The sequence below is a fragment of the Gopherus flavomarginatus genome, chromosome 15, assembly GCF_025201925.1.
Source record: "Gopherus flavomarginatus isolate rGopFla2 chromosome 15, rGopFla2.mat.asm, whole genome shotgun sequence".
Classification (NCBI taxonomy): Eukaryota; Metazoa; Chordata; order Testudines; family Testudinidae; genus Gopherus; species Gopherus flavomarginatus.
Window position 1 is genome coordinate 4,475,777 of NC_066631.1, and position 18,903 is coordinate 4,494,679.

Below are 18,903 nucleotides of genomic sequence, written 5' to 3' on the forward strand. Positions count from 1 at the left end.
GGCTGGAAGGAGCTAATTCCTGAGATGACCAGCAGGAGGCGCTGTGCTGGTGAGTCATCACCCCCCACATTGCCCCATCCCAAAAATGGAACACACTGATACAGGATGTTGTGATGGCTGAAAGTACAAAGGGTTTAAGAAAGCCTGGATCAGTTCATGGAGGACAGGTCCATTAAGGGCCAAGATGAGCAAGGATGCAACACCATGCTCCAAGAGACTCTAAACCTCTGACTGCCAGAAGCTGGGACTGGAAGCCAGGGAGGGCTCACTCCATAAGTGCCCTCTTCTGCACACTCCCCTTGAAGCTCAGAGACAGGATACTGGGCTGGGTGGACCATGGTCTGACCCAGTATCGCAGCCCATATGACCTGACGTCCCACTGCCTGTTAAAAGGTCTCTCTTCCCCCTGCCCCCCTTCCTATTGCTGTTTGAGCAGGATTTTTTGTGCATCTGCACCTGGAGGGAATGTGCTCCTTCCGGGCCCCTCAGGACTGTGTTAAAGCACTGCTGAGGCTATGTGATGGGACATTCACCCCACACACACACACACACCAACCCTGAAAGGGTTAAGGAAGCTCAGGTCAATGTGCTAGGTCCCACATGTGGGGATTAGACTGGAGGCAGGACCCCTGATTGGAGGATGAAGCTCAGCTGAGCAGGTGTGGGCTGGGCTAGTATAAAGCCGGGAAGCTGGCAACAGAAAGGGCTGCAGTGAGGAAGGCTGCAGCCACCCTCTGTGCATTAGAGAGCGAAGGAGGGAACCCAGGGAAAGAGGCCCCTGGGAGCCTGGCCCTGAGGGAAGGGTGGACCCTGAAGAGCAGGGTGGAGAAAGAGGGCCTGTCGGAGGTGAGTAGGAAACAGCCCAGAGAGTGAGCAGACCTTGGCTGCATGTTGTAGGGTCCCTGGGCGGGAACCCAGAGACATGGGTGGGCGCGGGGTCCTCTCCCAGCCGCTGAAGGAGTGGCATTGCCTGGTCAGCAGGTCCAATGTGACTCTACCCTGGAAGGGGAACCCCATAGTGAGCTGGCCAGGGGGCTGAGTCGTGAAGAGGAAGCTGCATCTCCTGGAGGAGTAGGGAGGGCTGCAGAGTGAGAGAGAGGACAGCAGGGGAAGAGACCACAAGGGGAGGTGTCGGACCTGGACGAGCGCCAATCCCCAGAACCGCCAGGAGGAGTGAGAACCCTGAGACAGGCTAGCGTGGCACAGGGATCCTCATGTGGGCTGGACCAAGCCATGGTAGAGCTGGCTCAGCAAAACAAAGCAAACGTGCCCCAGCCCTTTCCCTGGCTTAAGGAAAGGTTGGTCCTGCCCGGTGCTAATCCGGCTGCGGCTGGTGTCCAGAAGTGCTCCAACCCAGGTGGTGCCATATGGTGGAGGGAGCCCTATGAGTCTCATGGAGCAGGGGGGGGGGCGGATTACAGGGTGCAGTAGCTTATCCACAGCTAGTCCCTGCCTCGCCACTGCTCCTAACTTTGCCCGGAGGTGGGGGGTGGGTTTATAAACCTGAGGCATAACCCTAAGTATTAGAAATATACACACTGCCACTGAAAGGTTGGCCGACCCCCTGCAGGCTTCCCCTGCTGCATTCCCCCCTCCCCCCACCCCCAGCCCCAGCAATGCAGAGTGGGTTTCATTCTGGAGCTCTGGTGCCCAAGGCACACAATACATTCAGACCTTACAGCAGCCATGGCCGTATTGCCGATTAACCACAGCATCATTTGACATATGAAGGAAAAAACCCATTCTAATGACCCTGTATTTCCCCAATAAGTCCAGGTTAAATCACTGTCTCGGGCTGTCCTGATCCATACATTCACCCTCTGGAGGGTGACAAACCCAGCCTGCCTTTGGCCCTTCGATGAATTGCCTTGAGGCCTCACTCCAGGAGAGAGATTCCCACTGGAGCTACTGGCCCTTCAGCTGCGAGCTGCTGCTGGAAGTGCCCCCTAGGGCTCTAGCTGGCTTTAAATATGCAGCCCCAACAGGGCAGGAAGGCCACCGCTCCACTCCTTGAACTGAGGGGCCTTTCTGCTTGTGTTCAGTCCCACTGGTTTCACTCAAATTGCTTTCAGAAGGGGGATGCCTGACTGAAATCTATTTCCTGGAAAGAAAGTCTGTGTCTCAACGGTTTGTCTGCTTTTCATAATGCCTCTTTTCTCTCCCTGCTCAGCTGCAAGGGCAGCATCTCTATGCTAGGATCCACCCCGTGGGAGCTGAGTGGGCTGTCTCTCTGCTGGTGGCAGCCTCTCCTTTTCTATCTTCTCCCATCCTCTTTCTCTTGAATTCTCAGCGGTCCTACTTTCCCATCACCAGCTGTTCCCTCCTGCTGGGACCTTCCCCCCACTACCCAATTATACAAGGAGCGAGCTGGTGCTTGTTTCCCCCTTGGCTGAATCCCTCTAAATTCTGGCTCTTTAGCTTCTTAGAGCAGAGAACAGATCTTCTGTGACTTGTGCAGAGTTGAGCTCATTGGCAGTGCTAATAACGCTGCTCAGGATGCCGGCTCTGTAACTGAAAATCACTGGGCAGTGCTGTTCACTGATTAGCCCTGCAGTCGGTATTGCTTTCACAGAGCTCACAGAAAACAGGAAATTGGCCACATGCTGTAAAAGCCACCAAAGCTCCCCAGAAAAACATGAAATCCCTGTGTTTCGCTTGCTGCCTATGCACAGAGCTAGGCCGAGGGAATGTGCACGCATGGCAGTGCCTGTCTTGCAGAGGAAGGGCTGGAGTCAGGTGGGACTGGCGCTCTCATGCTAAGATTACAGACTAGACTACTGAGAGCAGGAGAAGAAGGCAGCCACAGCCCTTCCCCACAAGCCCTAGTGGAACTGCACTATTGTTATTTATTGATGGGTCCCTGTCTCCTGGCCATCACAGGAGAACACTGGGCAAGGACATAGGGAGAGAGAAGAACAGGGGTAGGCAACCTATGGCACGTATGCCGAAGGCGGCACGCGAGCTGATTTTCAATGGCACTCACACTGCCCGGGGCCTGGCCACCGGTCCAGGAGGTTCTGCATTTTAATTTAATTTTAAATGAAGCTTCTTACTTATAGACTCCTAGACTTTAAGGTCAGAAGAGACCATTATGATCACCTAGTCTGACCTCTTGCACAATGCAGGCCACAGGATCTCACCCACCCACTCCTGTAACAAACCCCTAACCTATGTCTGAGTTATTGAAGTCCTCAGATTGTGGTTTGAAGACCTCAAGCTGCAGAGAATCCTCCAGCAAGTGCCCCGTGCTGCAGAGGAAGGCGAAACACCTCCAGGGCCTTTGCCAATCTGCTCTGGAGGAAAATTCCTTCCCGACCCCAGATATGGCGATCAGTTAAACCCTGAGCATGTGGGCAAGACTCACCAGCCAGCACCCATTTTAAAAACCTTATTTACTTTACATACAACAATAGTTTAGTTATATATTATAGACTTATAGAAAGAGCCCTTCTAAAAACGTTAAGATGTATTACTGGCACGTGAAACCTTAAATGAGAGTGAATAAATGAAGACTCGGCACAGCACTTCTGAAAGGTTGCCAACCTCTAGAGAAGAATCTGTGGTAACAGCTTAGACAGACTTCACTTATTTTTATTTCCTCCATCTCCAGTGGTGATGTGCTGCACAGTGGTGATGTGCTGCACTGAAGGACTCCCCAGAATCCAGCCGGCCACCTCCTCATCAGTCTGGTGCTTCTCTGGCTGCTCTGTGCATCTGTGCAGGGCTCTTTGTGCACTAGAATGTCTCCCAGGCTTACAATGTTACAAAGCACCTGGACTACTTCCTGTGGATTTCCACGGCAGCCCTGCTCTGGCTGCCCAAAGCAGGAGATGCTCCCTGCTGGGTTGAGCCACAGCGTTGCCATGCAGCTTGGATGCACGTCACTCAAGCAACCTGTGATCTGTGAATGTACTTTGGATCCAGCGTCATTACCGAGTAGCTCATTAACTGCAGATCCCTTTTCCAAACCGTAAATGGGGAAGCTGCTTGCCTGGTGGATGGGGATGGAAAATGGGCAAAAACTTTAGAGCTGCAAGTGACTCAGTGCATTGGTATATTGTATTTTCAAATATTTATTTTTATGTGCTTGTAAATTTTTTCTATAAAGAAACATATTGTAATTGGCCAATACTCCACTGAATCTAAATATTTAGCTCATTGCTTTCGGCCACTGCTTTCAGAGATTTGATGCTTTGCTGATTGCACAGCTCTCTCCCTGAACTCCACAAGGTTCCCCCACCCACACTGCACTCGCCAGTGTTTACTGATGACTCAGGCCTTAAAATGAACAACCTCCAAACAAGCAAGCGGCAAGAGAATGAGGAGACAATTTGTCCCTGGCTAATCCTCAGAAATGTTTCTGCATCTGGCAATCCCTTCTAATGAGAGTGGTGGAGATGTGGGGCTTGTGCATGGGAAATGGCTGGGACAAAGAGATTGTGTGTTGGTTATGGAGAATTACACCGTAAATCTATACCAGATACCCGCTACCCAGAATCCAACCAATACCAGATGGATTTTGGGAGGCAGTAGACTTGCTCAAGGTAAAGCTTATCCCCAAGGGTTCATGAGTGAGGCTGCCCAGAGGCTGACTGCATTTGTGACACTGTGGGGACACCTGAGTGCACTTGCATTCCCTTTGGGTTGTCAGATACACCAGCAGTTTTCTAGTGTTGCTGGGATGAGTGCCTGAGGGCTTGCTGGAATGAAATGTTATTTTCATTTTTAAATGGCATTCTGGTACATAACAAGGAGTTGGACAAATGCATGGAAGATGTAAGAACAGCACTTGAGAGATTGCAAGGCTATGGGGTCAAATGAAATCTTGGTACGTCTGATGACTTCCACACAGACCCTGACTGCTGGGGAGTTTATATAGAGTGGAGCAGTTGGAGCTGACCCTTGAGATATGATGGCCATTCAAAGTGTGCAGCGAGAGACGCGGAAGAGCCCAAGAGATACAGTCACTAATAGATGTCCTGGGCTACGCCCATGATGCCAGAACATCTATGTATTGCATTGGTAAACCTTTTTGTGAGCTTTTGAAAGGACCTAATGAATAGAAGAAGAGTCAGAAGACAGGAAACGGAGACATTTACACTTACGTGTGGTCCAGAATGTCCATGGGACAGAAACCCAGTAAGAGACCTTGGGCCATCTGGTGAACAGTTTACATGCACACACAACTTCCCATCGCTGCCTATCACCACTTCAACCAGCCATTTATTTTGCACACCAGAGCTTCCTCCAAGGGGCTAGTGCAATGTTGTGTTAGTGGCCAGGAGATAGCTTGTAACAGTCTACAGGTGATGATCACTTACCCATGCTATAGCTAGCAGTCAGGGCACTTAGAAGCCTGCCTTTGAAATGGGCTGTTTCTGGACAATTTAGGGTGTGTTTCTCTACCCTCTTTTGTCTACAGAGACAACAGCCCCATCACATATGTCATCACTATGGCAAAGCTCAATGGCCCAGACTAATAGTGGGTGCCAGAACTAGCACATTTTGGTTTGCAGAAAGAGGCCTGGGAAAGCCAACATCAGTGCAGACTTCCTTCCCTAGACATTCCTGAATATAGAGGGACAGATCTTGCAGAGCACCCAGGAGTGTTCAGGGGATACTCATGATTGATATATACAAGCCCAGCCAGAGGGGAACGTTCACTGGGTCCCTGAAAAGGAAGAAGGAAGGGATGATGCCTCTCACTCTATTCCCCCCGCCCATTAGCCAGTTGGTAGGATACAGAGGGAGAAGCCCTAACCTGAGGGAGGAGTTTAGCTGAGGAGCTGAGCAGGACATTGAGCTATGAGGAGAACCCGGCTATGAGACACCTGGTACAAGACTAGGGCAGAGTTAGGATTAGGAAGGGAGAACTCCCATACAGACTGGTAGGATTCAAACCCCAGGGTGTGCTACATGAACCACATGGACCATTGGACTGACACTGTTTACATGAGAACAGGGCTTACTTCAGGAGTGACCGTGGATTGCATTCAACAAGAGAGAGGGTCTCTTGGCTCTGGGGGAGGAGGAAGAAGGAGATCGTTATGTTAGCAATGTGTGTGCACATTAAATGGAAAACACCCTCTGGTCAAGAAAAGTGCCCATGCAAAGCATTCCCACAGACCCCCTTGCTGCTCTTCCACATGTCGCCAGGATGCGGGTGGGGAGTGACTCCACTTCCGTGATAACAGCCCAACTCAGCTAACAAAGGCCTGCCCAACAGCCAATAAATCAGGCAGAACAGCTGCTTATAAAACATACTGAGGCTTTCTCCTTCACATGAAAAAGTCCCACTGAGACCAGGGGAAGGCATTTGAGGATTAGCTGTCCAGGAGGCTGTGTGCGTATGGTGACATACACAGCTCCCTGTCACCCACTGTCTACAAGGCAATCCAGCTGAAAGCTACAGTAGGGCACTGTTAGCAAAGCAACTGGCTGGCGCTGAGGAGCAGCAGTCGCCGTGGAAGAACTATCTAAACCAAGCGGTGCAAATTATTCTCCACTTCTCTGGCTGCATGGCAGGTCTCCATCCAGAACTCTGTTTTACTTGGAGGAGAACAGGCATGTCAGCTACACAGCCTGATGGCCAGAACGCCTGTCAAGAGCCTAGGAAACGACTAGGGGAAAATAGCAGGAAATCAGCATCAAGAAGAAAAGTGTCTTAGGAGCGGGAAGCTCTTTTGCCCCCAGGAGATAGAGGCCTGCTAAGAAACCTGCCTGACCCTGGTGGCCTGGGGAAATTCAGCTCGTGCCGGGAGGGCACAATTTATGTTGTGGATGAGAGAAGGGGAGAGGATCCTGTCTATAAGGTGAAGCCTGAAAGATGAACGGGTGCAAACTAAAGTGAAGTCCTTCACCAGCATCTTCTAATTCTTTGTGAGTGCTCCCAGCTAGGAACCGAGCCAGAATCCCAGCCCACAGGGGCAAAGCAGCAGAGAGGCAAAGAAGATCTCAGGCTTTAGGAATCCAACAAGATGAATCAGATGGAGATGCCAGTCGCTGGATACAGACATGGCTATTAGGGTATTAGCCTGAAAATCAATGATAGCGGCCACCAGAGAGCAGCACAGCCACTAGGCCAGTGCCTGAAAGATGGAATTACACTTCTCGGGCCCTAATCAGCTATTGATGAGGAGTTAGCACTGGAAGAAATGGGGTCCAGAGACAAATGCCAACCCCTGTGCCAATTCAACAGTCCCAGGGAGCAGCTGCCCAAGGGAAACCCTCATGCCCACTGCCCATACCCACTCCCCAAACACGGACAGTAGCGACAGGACCCTGAAGCCAGGGCTTTTTCCAACAGCACATGGGAATTTTGCCTGTGACTGGAACCCTCCCCCCCGCCCCCATGGCAATCACACAAGTGCTGAGATTCCAGGACCAGAATCAAAACGTTAGAGATTTTCCATAAAATCACAGGTTTAAAAAAGTATCTGAACGCACTGTCATGGGAAGTGCTGAGGGTCCTGGCTGCACAAGGAAGTGATGTGGGGCCATGGAGGCGTGAGGTCAGACATTCAATGCTGGTATTTATTCATGCAGAGTCTGGAAATCTTCAGATCCCAGAGGCCACGCAAAAGCAGTGTGGTGTCTTTGTTAGAACAGGAGGTGTCGTTCCAACCTCGGCCATGTGGGGAGCTGCTCATTGGGGCAAGAGCCCCCCAGTACTTGACAGGGGCGTGGAGGAATCAACTGAACCTTTCCCTGGAAGCTGTTGGTGAGTCAGAGGAGCCCAGTGCAAGGTGGGATGTATGTGTGTGTCTTTGTTCTACCTTCATATTGCACTTATCACCGCTGTGTCTGAGCACTGCCCAGCCATGCATTAAACAAGTGACTTAACATCTGTCGTGGGCTTGATCTCTGTGCCTCTTCCCGGGGAGAGACGTGTGTGCAGGGGAGTGCTGGGGTTTGGATTGTATACACACACACACCCTATATGTATATTAGAGGAGACAAAGTCAAGGAATGCCTCCGGCACGTGGAGCAGGAGGTGTAGGATTGTCCTTAGTCCCCGGGGGAGTTTGCTCCACAGGCTAGGGCTCGCCCCAGAGGAAGTTCTGTTTCTCACACAGATGAGCTTTGCCTTTATTCCATGGGGCCAGAGGAGCGAAGTTGTCCACCAAAGCCTTCCTCCTGGAGCCTTGGTCAGTCTTCTTGATTCTCTGGGCCTAGGCTTGGAGGTAATTCTGAGACCATGAACTTGACTCTGTTCTATGGGACAGCCGCATGTGTGGGGGAGGACGGGGTCAGTGTGCTCGCGGTAGCCTGGGTTCCTGAGAAGACGAACTGCAGTGTTCTGAACTCGCTGGAGTTTCCTAAGTGCTGAAGGCTTTGTGCCCAGATGGACGGCATTGCCGTGGTTCAGCGGAGAGGGGCTGACAGGCAATGTGGGTGAGCTCTGTGCAGAGAGGAGAGCCCTACCCACTCAGGCTAAGGCGACAACTGGGGAAGTGCCTGCATGTGATGGCTTTAGTCCAACCACAGTAAATCTCCGTTCACCCTCCCAAGCAGCAAGTATTTCTGGGCCTGCCCATCCCTCCCACTCCCCCCCTATGTGCTGAATGCAGCATGTTGACGGGACAACACAGGAACCTGGGGGCCTATCACCCTTCCCCAGGAATCTCCAAGCCCAGCTGGGGAGGGCCAGCCGAGTGGGTGCAGGAGGGGGCTGAGACCAGGTGCAGGGTAGCCATGTCCCTGAACAGCAGTTTGTCACCAGGTTTGGTGAGCCAAGGCGGGAGGGGAACAGGGGCAGCTGCTTCCTGCAGAGACTAGGCTCTTGCATCACGATTATGGGCAGATCTGGAGGCTGGGCGTCTTCGCAATGAGCCTCCTTTCAAATACCCCCCTCGCACCCGTTGCCTCATGGTTCTCAAACGTATTTGCTCGTGACCCCCTTGTGTCTGTAGTAGCTTACTGCCCTCTGCCACACAAGTAGATATGCCGATAAAAAAATAGTCAACGTGCAACTCTCAGTAAATATTAAAAACACTAAGGCATTGAGTCAAACAGCACCATTTAAATATATAGTGATGTCCATGTTCAATGAGATACTGCTTCCTGCCATCACACTGTAGTTACTAGTGGGATGGGTGCATCTGTGTTTTGAAGTAGAGTAATTCCATTCTGGGTTGGATGCTTGAGACAGCTATCCGGAGATCCCCTGGTACCTGAAGACAAGATCATTGGTTGTTTTTTATGTAAACCAGCATTTCTCAAACTGGGGGGCCCAACCCGAAAGGGAGTCACAAATCTATTGTGGGGGGGGGGGTTAGTGGTATTGCCACCCTCACTTCGGTGCTGCCTTCAGATCTGGCAGCTGGAGAGCAGCAGCTGCTGGCCGGGCGCCCACCTCTGCAGGCACCAGCATAGCGCAGCCAGCACAGCGCAGAAGGAAGGGTGGCACCTTTGAACGCATCCACAACATTTGCTCTTTATGCCCTGACCAACCATGAAAAATGTGGGATTTCTCAATTTAAGGCGACCCCTACTGACGTGTCTGGAGGAATCAGCTTTGCCGGTTATTCATTGCTGTGAGTAAAAGGTGCACAGTACATGTTTTTATTCCTAAAGCTTCTCATGCCCCACCACCCCCAAATACATTCTGCATCCCCCACAACGGGGCACCCCCCCCCCAGTTTGAGAACCTCTGCTCTAATACTAGAGCGGAGAGGAGCTACCCAGCCTATTGCTTGGCCACCGTGCTGCTGGCAGAGATGGTCTCTCCAATCAGTTCAGGGGTGAGTGAGTCTCCCAGCCTTTTATCACTGGATGATTCGCCTGCCCCAGCATAGGAGCCATTAGCAGAGCCATGTCAGGGCCGCGGCTGTCCTTGTGGCTGAGCAGGGCTTTGGCCAGCTGACAAAGCCATGGGGCTGTGTTGCCTGTGCCTTGCAGGTGGGACAGCAGGTCTGCCACTAGCTGCTGGCCCTCCAACAGCTGCTATACACAGCTGAGGCTGTTCCAGTGGAAGTCCAGGTGCGTCAGTGGTAGAACACTGCTTTGGTTTTTCTATGGCAGAGTTATTTCCCCTTTCTTTCTCATCTGCCCTCCATGTGACTCTGGCGATTTCCCCTCCTCGACCCCCTCCCTTTTCCCCTCCTCTGAATTCAGCCAGATTTATTACAAAACGCCACGCTCTGGCTAACAAGCCTATTGCTTGGCAGCATCCTGAGAGCAGAAAACGCAATCTGAAGCCTCTGCGTCATTAACAGAGGGCTGCTTCCTATGGAAAGGTCACCCGCAGAGCGCAGGCTAATGAGGAGAAGCCTGGGAACATGTGAGATCCTTCTAGATTAGCAGTCAGGCACTCTATCCTCCCTTAATCCCTCTCCCCCCCATACTTCCCTTCCAGCCCTTCCTTGGGCATCGCAGAGTTCTGGGATTGATGTGCTCTGAGATCCAGGAGATAAGTTGAGAGCCAAAAGGTAACCTGAAAAGGAGAACTAACTGTGTGCACCCCCCAGGGCGAAGGACACGTTGGGGGAGTCTCCTATAAGGAACGTCAGGTCTATGAAAAATAACTTGGCAGCTAAAGCGAAAGGCATTTGAGGCTAAAGTCTCGTTAGTACTTGGGGGAACAAGAGGAGTTTCCCTGCCAGAGACTGCAGCCCAGCTGGAACTAAAGTGAGAGCTGGAAGCTGGTCCTGGGCTGAGACGACGACACGCTCCGGTTTAGTTCAGGCACCAAGAGCCACCCCTGGGTGGGCCATTCCAATGGGTTGAGAGCTAGGGCTCAGAGGGGGAGTGGGCAGGGCAAGGGGGAAAGCGACAGTATTCTACTCAAGCGCTGTCCACAATCCCAGAGCCACTGGGTGTTTTGGTGAAACTGACCAGAAGTGATAGTTAACATGTTGCCGTTGCGTCGTCACTAGGCTCCAGAGATAACGTGCCGCTGCTGTGAATGGAGCAACTGCTGCCTTTCAGAGCTACTGTTCCAGTCTGTCTGCAGACTTAGGCCTGCGTTGGGTCCCATGCGGGAGGTTTTCTTGCAATTGGGAGTGCTAATCCGTAGAAACTCATGGGTCTCCCACAGAAATTGTGGGACCACCAAGCCCCAGCTCCATCCACCTCTTGTGGGAAGTGTGAGCTCCTTGGAGCACAAGGTGAGAATGACATCCCTGTGACTGTGTATGCACAGCCCTGTACTAAGGCACAATTCAGATCTAAGGAGCTTGGGTCTGTACCTCCCCCCTCCTTGAGGTCAATAGGAGATCTGAATGCTGAGCAACTGCAGGATTGGCCCCTACTAGCCAGTCACCCCTATGAAATGACTGTACATGCCCCCACTGCCTGCCCCTCTTCTGGGGCTGGGCTGACTCTATGGAAAGGAGTGAAAGGCAGAGGAAGAGATGGGCCTTCCTGGGAGCAAGCCAGAGCCATGCAGGTAGGACGTGAGGCAGGAGCAGCGTAGGGTCCAGAACTCATCGGAGGACATGACTTGGACACAATACATCGGAAACTCAACAGTACAACTCTGTCTGCAAGTGGGGCAGCTCAGCGCATCTAAGCTGACCACACTGTGACCTGGAGGCAGTGGTGTTGTACCCATGTCAGTCCCAGGGTCTGAGCGGAGAAGGTGGGGGAGGTAAGATCGTTTCTTGGAACGTGAGAGAGAGACACGCTTTTGAGCTTGCACAAAGCTCTTCTTCAGGTCTTCAGAACACTCAGCATACCTGACCCAGCCCTGCAGAGCTCTGCGTAAGCTTGTCTCTTGTACAATAAAAGGTATTACCTCCCCCATCCTGTCACCTGCAGTTGTACAGCCCTGGGCATTTGGTCCATGCGTATGTGTCAGTATTTGGATGCCAATGAACAGCCAGCACTGGAGGAAGGGGTGTTCATTAGCCAGTAGGTGGCGCTCTGACCTCTGCGTCGGCAAGGCCCAATGGTGGTAGGTGTCTCTGGGCTGTTGCAGATGCTAGAGGCTGTTTCGGGGTTACCTGAGGTGTCGAGGGTGAATCAGTACTGCCTGCTCACAGTGGGAGGGACCCCGTCTGTGCCCCACCCGAGGAAACTCTCCGCAGCCGCTGGCTGCCGGTAACAGGAACTATCTACATGGGGAACAGATACTGGATAACAGTGAAGGGTCTAACACAATCCAAGGGCTGGAATTTGAAGCTAGACAAATTCACACTGGAACTGAGGAGGAGAGTTATTAGCCCCTGGAACAATTTCCCAGGGGTCGTGGTGGATTCTCCATCACTGGCAATGTTTAGAACAAGGTCGGATGTGTTTCTAAAAGCTCTGCAGGTCAGACATGATCACAATGGTCCCTTCGGGCCTTGGGATCTCTGAAGACAAGCGCGCTGCTCTAGGCTCCCCGAGCCCCATCCTGTCCCTCTGCAGGCTAGTAACCTGTACACCCCACTTCGTTACACTCGAGTGCCCAGTGCCTGATCTCACGGACACCTGCAATGTACACCTGTCTGCTGCCTCCATGGAAACAGGGCACCCCAGTTCACTGGGTACACCTCCAGGCAACAGACGCCTTAGCACAAGGCATTTAGACAGCTTTATAGTAAAACCAATGCGAAGTTCATTTAACAGAGCATGAGATAGAGATTCAAATACCAGCAATGAGAAGGGTTTGGAAACATGAGGTTACAGTAAAGGTAAAACCTAAGGTGCAATCTACTGTCTGTACTTATTGACAAGCTTCTCCCGCACTGGTGAGTTCTTGCAGAGCTTATCACTGGGCACCGGCCATGCAGCAAAGTGGGGGTGTAACTTGCATTGGAAAAGAGTGGGGCTCCCAGAGCCGAGTGCCTGGGTTGCTTGTAGCCTATGGCTGGGGCGTGTTTCCCCTGGTGGGCACAGCCAGAGCTCCCTCCCGCTGTAAGCAGGTGGTAGTGAATCATCCGACACCTTGGGTAACCCCCAAAAGGGTCAGAGATGCCATCTCCCCAATGAGCAGTAAAACCAAAGGTCCTGCCCCCTCATGGTCATTAAAGAGCCCCTGGTGCATTTTGTAGGGGAATGGGCCCAAACCCTGGTGACTGTGTCCTGAGCAAAGTCCAGCTCCATTCCAGTCACCTCCCTAAATTCCCCACCCTTTCCAATGGATGGTGTGTTCTTCTCTGCTTCCTGCTCATTGCCTAGTGCTGCTGTGCGCTGCTAACAGCATTCCAGCCCAGAGGTGGCTGCATTCCAGTGCTGCAGGAAGTGAGTGGTGTTTGTCTCTTTTCTGCTCGCAGGCATGTTGGGAAGATGACTTAATGGCTGTGAGGCACTCTGAGTGCATCCCTGGCCTGCTCTGGGAGTCTGACAGATTACGGTGACAGGCTGCTTGCTTCTTGGAGGGAGGGTCCAAGGCACACCAGCAGTGAGGGATGCAGCGCTGTCTGGGGAAAATACACGTAGCCAACTCAGTGCGTCACCATCCCCCCAGGCAGCTTGTGAAAAATGAGAGGCTCTGGATATTTCACAGAGTCCCAGCATCACTGCCTGCACAGGATAAGAGCCAGAGGTGTGATTGGGGACAGATTGGGCTCCTCTCAGCTTACCTGGGGCCGGGTAAGACTGGAGGCTTGAGGAGCCCGGCACATGGAACAATGGCCTGTCCTAATCCCTCCCTGCCAGTGGTGAGTAAGGAGCAGGTCAGCACAGATGGCAGCCGCACGTGGGGGTGGAGCTGATACAGCAAAGCTGCCAGCCTGCAGGATGTGAGCCAGACCTGCCCACTGGGAGCCAGCCCGTGTGAAAGGCTCACGGGCCATATTATGAGTGCTCCACAGAGCAATGTCATTAGAGCAGCTCAGGACAGGCCCTGACTAATCCAGCATGAGTCATTCACTCTGTATACAAGGGGACCGCGCACCTCTGAGAAACCTCGTGTTAGAGCCAGACACAAGACCAGGGAGAAACTCAGCACAGGTAACAGCAAAACAGGATGAGCCACTGGATCTCCCACCGTGTCAGTGCTCAGCACACGCTCATCCACAGGAGAGGAGTCCATCAGGAGCACAGATGGCAACCGCTCACGGAATGGCATTTAGAGGGAGCCATTTGCGCGCTGTGTCCCAGCTGTACGCACTCGGGGTTGGACGTGGGCCAGGCGAAGGGGACTGGGAACCTTAGGGCAGGTGCCTCGGGCTCAGATAAATCACTGTGTAGAGACCAGGGAACCGCAGAGCATTCAACTCAGTCGGCACCTTTAACATGTACAGCTCCTGTGCTGGACACTCCCTGTGTGCAGGATGGGAGCCAGCTAGAGCCCTGGGACCCTCAGGGCATGGAACGGCATTGCAGCCGCACTCCCTGTGTGCCACATGGAGGCCAGAGACGTGGGCAGTGAGAATCTCCCACTCTCTAGTATTGCTCCTTTGCTCACCGCCTGGGAGAGCATCACAAGCCCCAGCATGACGCTGCACAGCATCATGCCAAGTCAAAGACGTGGAAATGAACCTCACGTAATAGTTCCCCCAGGCTCTTGGCAAGCAGGACGTGATTCAGGCCTAAGAAATGAGAAGCTCCCCCATGGAACAGCATCTCGGCCCCACTTCCTTTGGCCGGGGTGTGAGCCGGACACGGGGCCTGAGAAGTTCAGCACGTGAAATGGCGTCAGACGCTAACTCTGGGCAGGCATGAGTCAGAACCTTGTGGCCAGTGCCCAGAACAGCTTCCCTGTGTGGAGACGGAGCCCGGCCCCGATGGCCGTGTCACAGCTCAGCGCAAGGCCTGGCAGCTGGAGTCAGCGAGATGGGAGACACCGCCCATGCATATCACTCCGTACCAGGGGAAAAGGCTCACATTGGTTTCCAGCCAGGAGAGAGTTAACTCCTTCTGGAGCTCTCACACAGATGCCCAGAGTAACTTTAATGGGGCAAGATGCCCACCTATGGGATCTAGCGTCCAGCATCTACTGAGATTGTTCCCAAGCTGGGGGTGGGGAGGAGGGTAAAGTTATTTCATTGACCCAGTGATCACAGTTAATTAATGCTCCCCCACCCCAGCAGAAGAGGGTGCAGTGCAGCAAGCAGACCCAACAACGTGGCACTTTAAGCAGATGACCCCACGGCTCTTCCGAAGGGTCTGAGTCTCTCCCCTCATCTTTGCACTGCTGTGCCATTCTCACGGGGGTCCCTGGCTGCTGCTGCCCCTGCACTCAGGAATTTCCTCTTGAGTCCCCCAGCGAGTCGCCCGCACCAAGCGGAAACGTATCCATGCCAAGGTCAGGTACTCGAGCTGGGCCCTGATCTGGTGAGAGGCCTCTAGTCCCAGGCTCCTCTCTCAGTGTTGGCTGCAGCATTTAAACCTTTACAAAATGCATTTTAAAAACAACATAGTGGCTGCACAGCAAAGCTTCCCACTGTGCATATGCTTCGGCAGCTGCCTGTGTGCAGCCAGACCAGAACGGAGCCCCAGAGACCCGGGAATAGCCTTCAGCCAGCTCCGGGGTGTTGGCTCTGAAGCCTAATGAGAGCTGTAATGGAAATATCATTACCTAGTGCACTGAATATTTTGTCAGGAACAGCCAGGCATGGTGCCCACATCAGGTGCCATTTCTGGTCGTGTCCTTCCCCCAGGCCAGACAGGCCCTGGCTTGAGACTGGCCCAAACTGTGTGCACCACTGGATCAGCTCAGAGCAGTGTATCATAGAATATCAGGGTTGGAAGGGACCTCAGGAGGTATCTAGTCCAACCCCTTGCTCAAAGCAGGACCAACCCCAACTAAATCATCCCAGCCAGGGCTTTGTGAAGCCTGACCTTAAAAACCTCTAAGGAAGGAGATTCCACCACCTCCCTAGGGAACCCATTCCAGTGCTTCACCACCCTCCCAGTGAAAAAGTTTTTCCTAATATCCAACCTAAACCTCCCCCACTGCAACTTGAGACCATTACTCCTTGTTCTGTCATCTGCTACCACTGAGAAAAGTCTAGATCCATCCTCTTTGGAACCCCCCTTCAGGTAGTTGAAAGCAGCTATCAAATCCCCCCTCATTCTTCTCTTCTGCAGACTAAACAATCCCAGTTCCCTCAGCCTCTCCTCACACGTCATGTGCTGCAGTGCGCTGTCACAGAGTCCCCAGGCAATGCTCTGGAACTGCTCCCCACAAAGCCAGGCAGGACTTTGGGGAGCCTCCTCTCCCATGGAGCAGACTATCTTCAAGGCAAGAAGCTCACACGGCTTCACCTCCTGGGTCTCTCCTTGGAGCATTCAGCACGTGCCCCTCCATGCACTTCCCACAGCGAGTCTGCCCAGGTGGGGTCCTGGGGGAGCCAGAGGGTCCTGCACCTCCACTTTGCAGTCAGACGTGACTCTCAGCCAGCCAGTAAAACAGAGGTTTATTTAGATGACAGGGACACAGTCCAAAACAGGTCTTGCCGGTACAGACAACAGGACCCCCTTTAGTTAGGGCCATCTGGGGCCCCATGGAGGCCACTGCCCTGCTGGGAGGCCCGAGCCTCCTCAGGCTCCTCTCCATTTTCCAGCCAGCTTCCAAAAACTACCAAACCCCCTCCAGCCCCTCCTCTCTGGGCTTTGTCTCTTTCCCTGGCCAGGAGGTCACCTGATCTCTTTGTTCTCCCACACCTTTAGCATCTCCTTGCACGAGGGAAAGGCCCTGGCCATTAGTTGCTAGGTGGCAGAGGGTCGTCCAGAGCTGAGGTACCAACACAGGATTCAGAGGAGACATTAAAACCAGTCCCACTTCATCACACCATCTCCAGGCTGGGCAGGTGCAGAGCAGCTCTTGGCCCTGCCCCTGGGGGACTCAGAGCTGTACCAGCTCCTGCAATAGCAACACCAGCCCCTCGGGTGTCAGCCCCAGGGAGTGGGGATATGACGGCAGCAGGGAGCAGGGTCTCGGGGCAGAGGCCTACAGCTGTTCCCAGCCTGGAGGCAGTCTACAGGAAGATGCTGAGGGCGTGTGGAAGGAGCCCAAAGGCCAGGCACAGAGCTAGCATCAGTGGGTGCATCCCTGTTGGCCCAGGGCAGGGTTTGGTCCCAGAAGGGTGTAAGGCTGGAGGGCTGGGAGGAGGCCAAAGCAGGCAGCAGGAAAGGAGCGGAGACAGAGCCAGGGGGCAGTGCCTCATATCCTGAAGGTCCTCAAACATTTTGAGGGGTGCAAAGAACCTGACCTCTGTGCAGGAGGGGGGGAGCCCATGATGGGGGAGCAGGGGCAGAAGATCTCAGCAGCAGTGCCGGTGGACTGAGTGGGCTCTGCTAGGAGAGGATGGGGAGTGTGTGTGTTAGTGGTTACAGGTGGGACACAGGGGCTGGACTCCCGAGTTCTGTTCCTGTGTGACCTGGGGAAATGGCGGCTCAGAGAGGAGTGGAGGCTTGCTTCTCTCCGCGCACCGACATGCCCTGCCTGGCCAGGGGAGGACGCCTGAGGAGGGCTCAGAGTTGTCACGTTTGCAAAGCGCCGAGCAGCCCCGCTGGAAGGGGCAGGAGGGGCCTGAGTGCCTAGCACCAGGACAGCTGTGGGGGGACGGGTGAAGCAGGGGCACAGGGTCCGTCTCACCCATCCCCTTCCAGGCCCTGACTCCTCTCCGCCCTGGGGCAGCTCTCAAACCAATGGGGCAGCACAGTGGGGAAGTGAGAGGAGACCCAGCCCTGGGTCCTGTATGTGGAGCTGCATCCCAACAATGCCTAGCGCAGTGGGAATTCCCCCAGTTTCTCCAGGCTGGGTCACCCCCAGAACAGGCAGCGGGCGCCGGCAGCACCCCAGGGACAAGCTCTGCTCCTAGCTCCACTGAGCTGAGCTCGCTGCCACAGGCCAGGCAGGGCACTGCCCCGGCCCCGGGCACAGGAGAGCCAGCATGCTGTGGAGCCAGAGGATATGCTCAGAACCCACCCCACAACCCCACCAGGGAGCGGCTCTGACCTCCAGCCCTGCCTCCCCCTCTTCCCTGGGGCACGACTTGGGCCAAGCCACGCGTCCCCCAGGACAGGCTCCATGGGCCACAGCTGGGGTGCTGCCAACCCATGGAGCGTTAACCCTCTCCCTGCTGGACAGCGGACAGAACCTGCATATCCATCACAAGCCCCATCCCGCTTCTCCTGCTCATCCTGCTGGGGAGGCTGCTTCATACGGCCACCGTGAAGGAGAACAGACATCTCCAAGGCCTCCATGCCCAGCTGATGTGCCAGCCAGTGTCCCTTCTACATGGCCTGCTGGAAAGCCCCACAGATGCCCCCATGCGCTCAGTCCCCTGGTGAGCTGGCGGCCGGATCTGCCACCGGGAACGCCATGGGGCTGGGACTCGGTGTTGCTCCAAGAGGTAGACATGAGGCCTGAAATGTGGAAGCAGGGGACTTCCTGGTCTCAGTTGCCCCCCCATCAGCCATTTGGGTCTTGTCTATCCCACTTTGCTGGGCAGTTTCTGTAGCCAACCAGACTCAAGCGAGCGAACCCAAGTGCTCACACAGGCACAGGACTTTGACTCCAGCCATTGGCAGCTTTGGGTTCCATTTGCTTTGCTTGCACCCCTTCATCCTCAGCACCCACCGGGGGCAGAGGAGAGCCCTGGGTGAAGGTGCAGCATCCTCACGGTCCCTTCAGCTCAGGTGAGGGTGGAGAAAGTGCCCTACTCCTCCCAGGAGACCTCTGGCAAAGCCGGAGCTGACCATGCTCCATAGGGGAAAGCCCCTCTAATGCCTTGTAGGGACCCCCCCTTTCCACATCAGAGAAAATCAGAGAGCCCAGCAGTGCAGGATGCTCTTTGGCCGATGCTGGGCTGCAGGTCAGCCCAGACCATTCCAGTGGCCCCTTCTGGCCTCAGAAGCTCTGACCGCAGCTCTGTGTATTGCACTGAGGGGCCAGTGGATTTGTTTGGGTGTGAGCGGGTTGAACGAGCCCCAGGGCACAGTGCAGGGCTGTGAAGAAGCCAGGAAGTTGGCTCTTTGTGTGCCACCTTTCCCCAAGGGTGGGGAGGGTTTCTCCTTCCCCAGCCC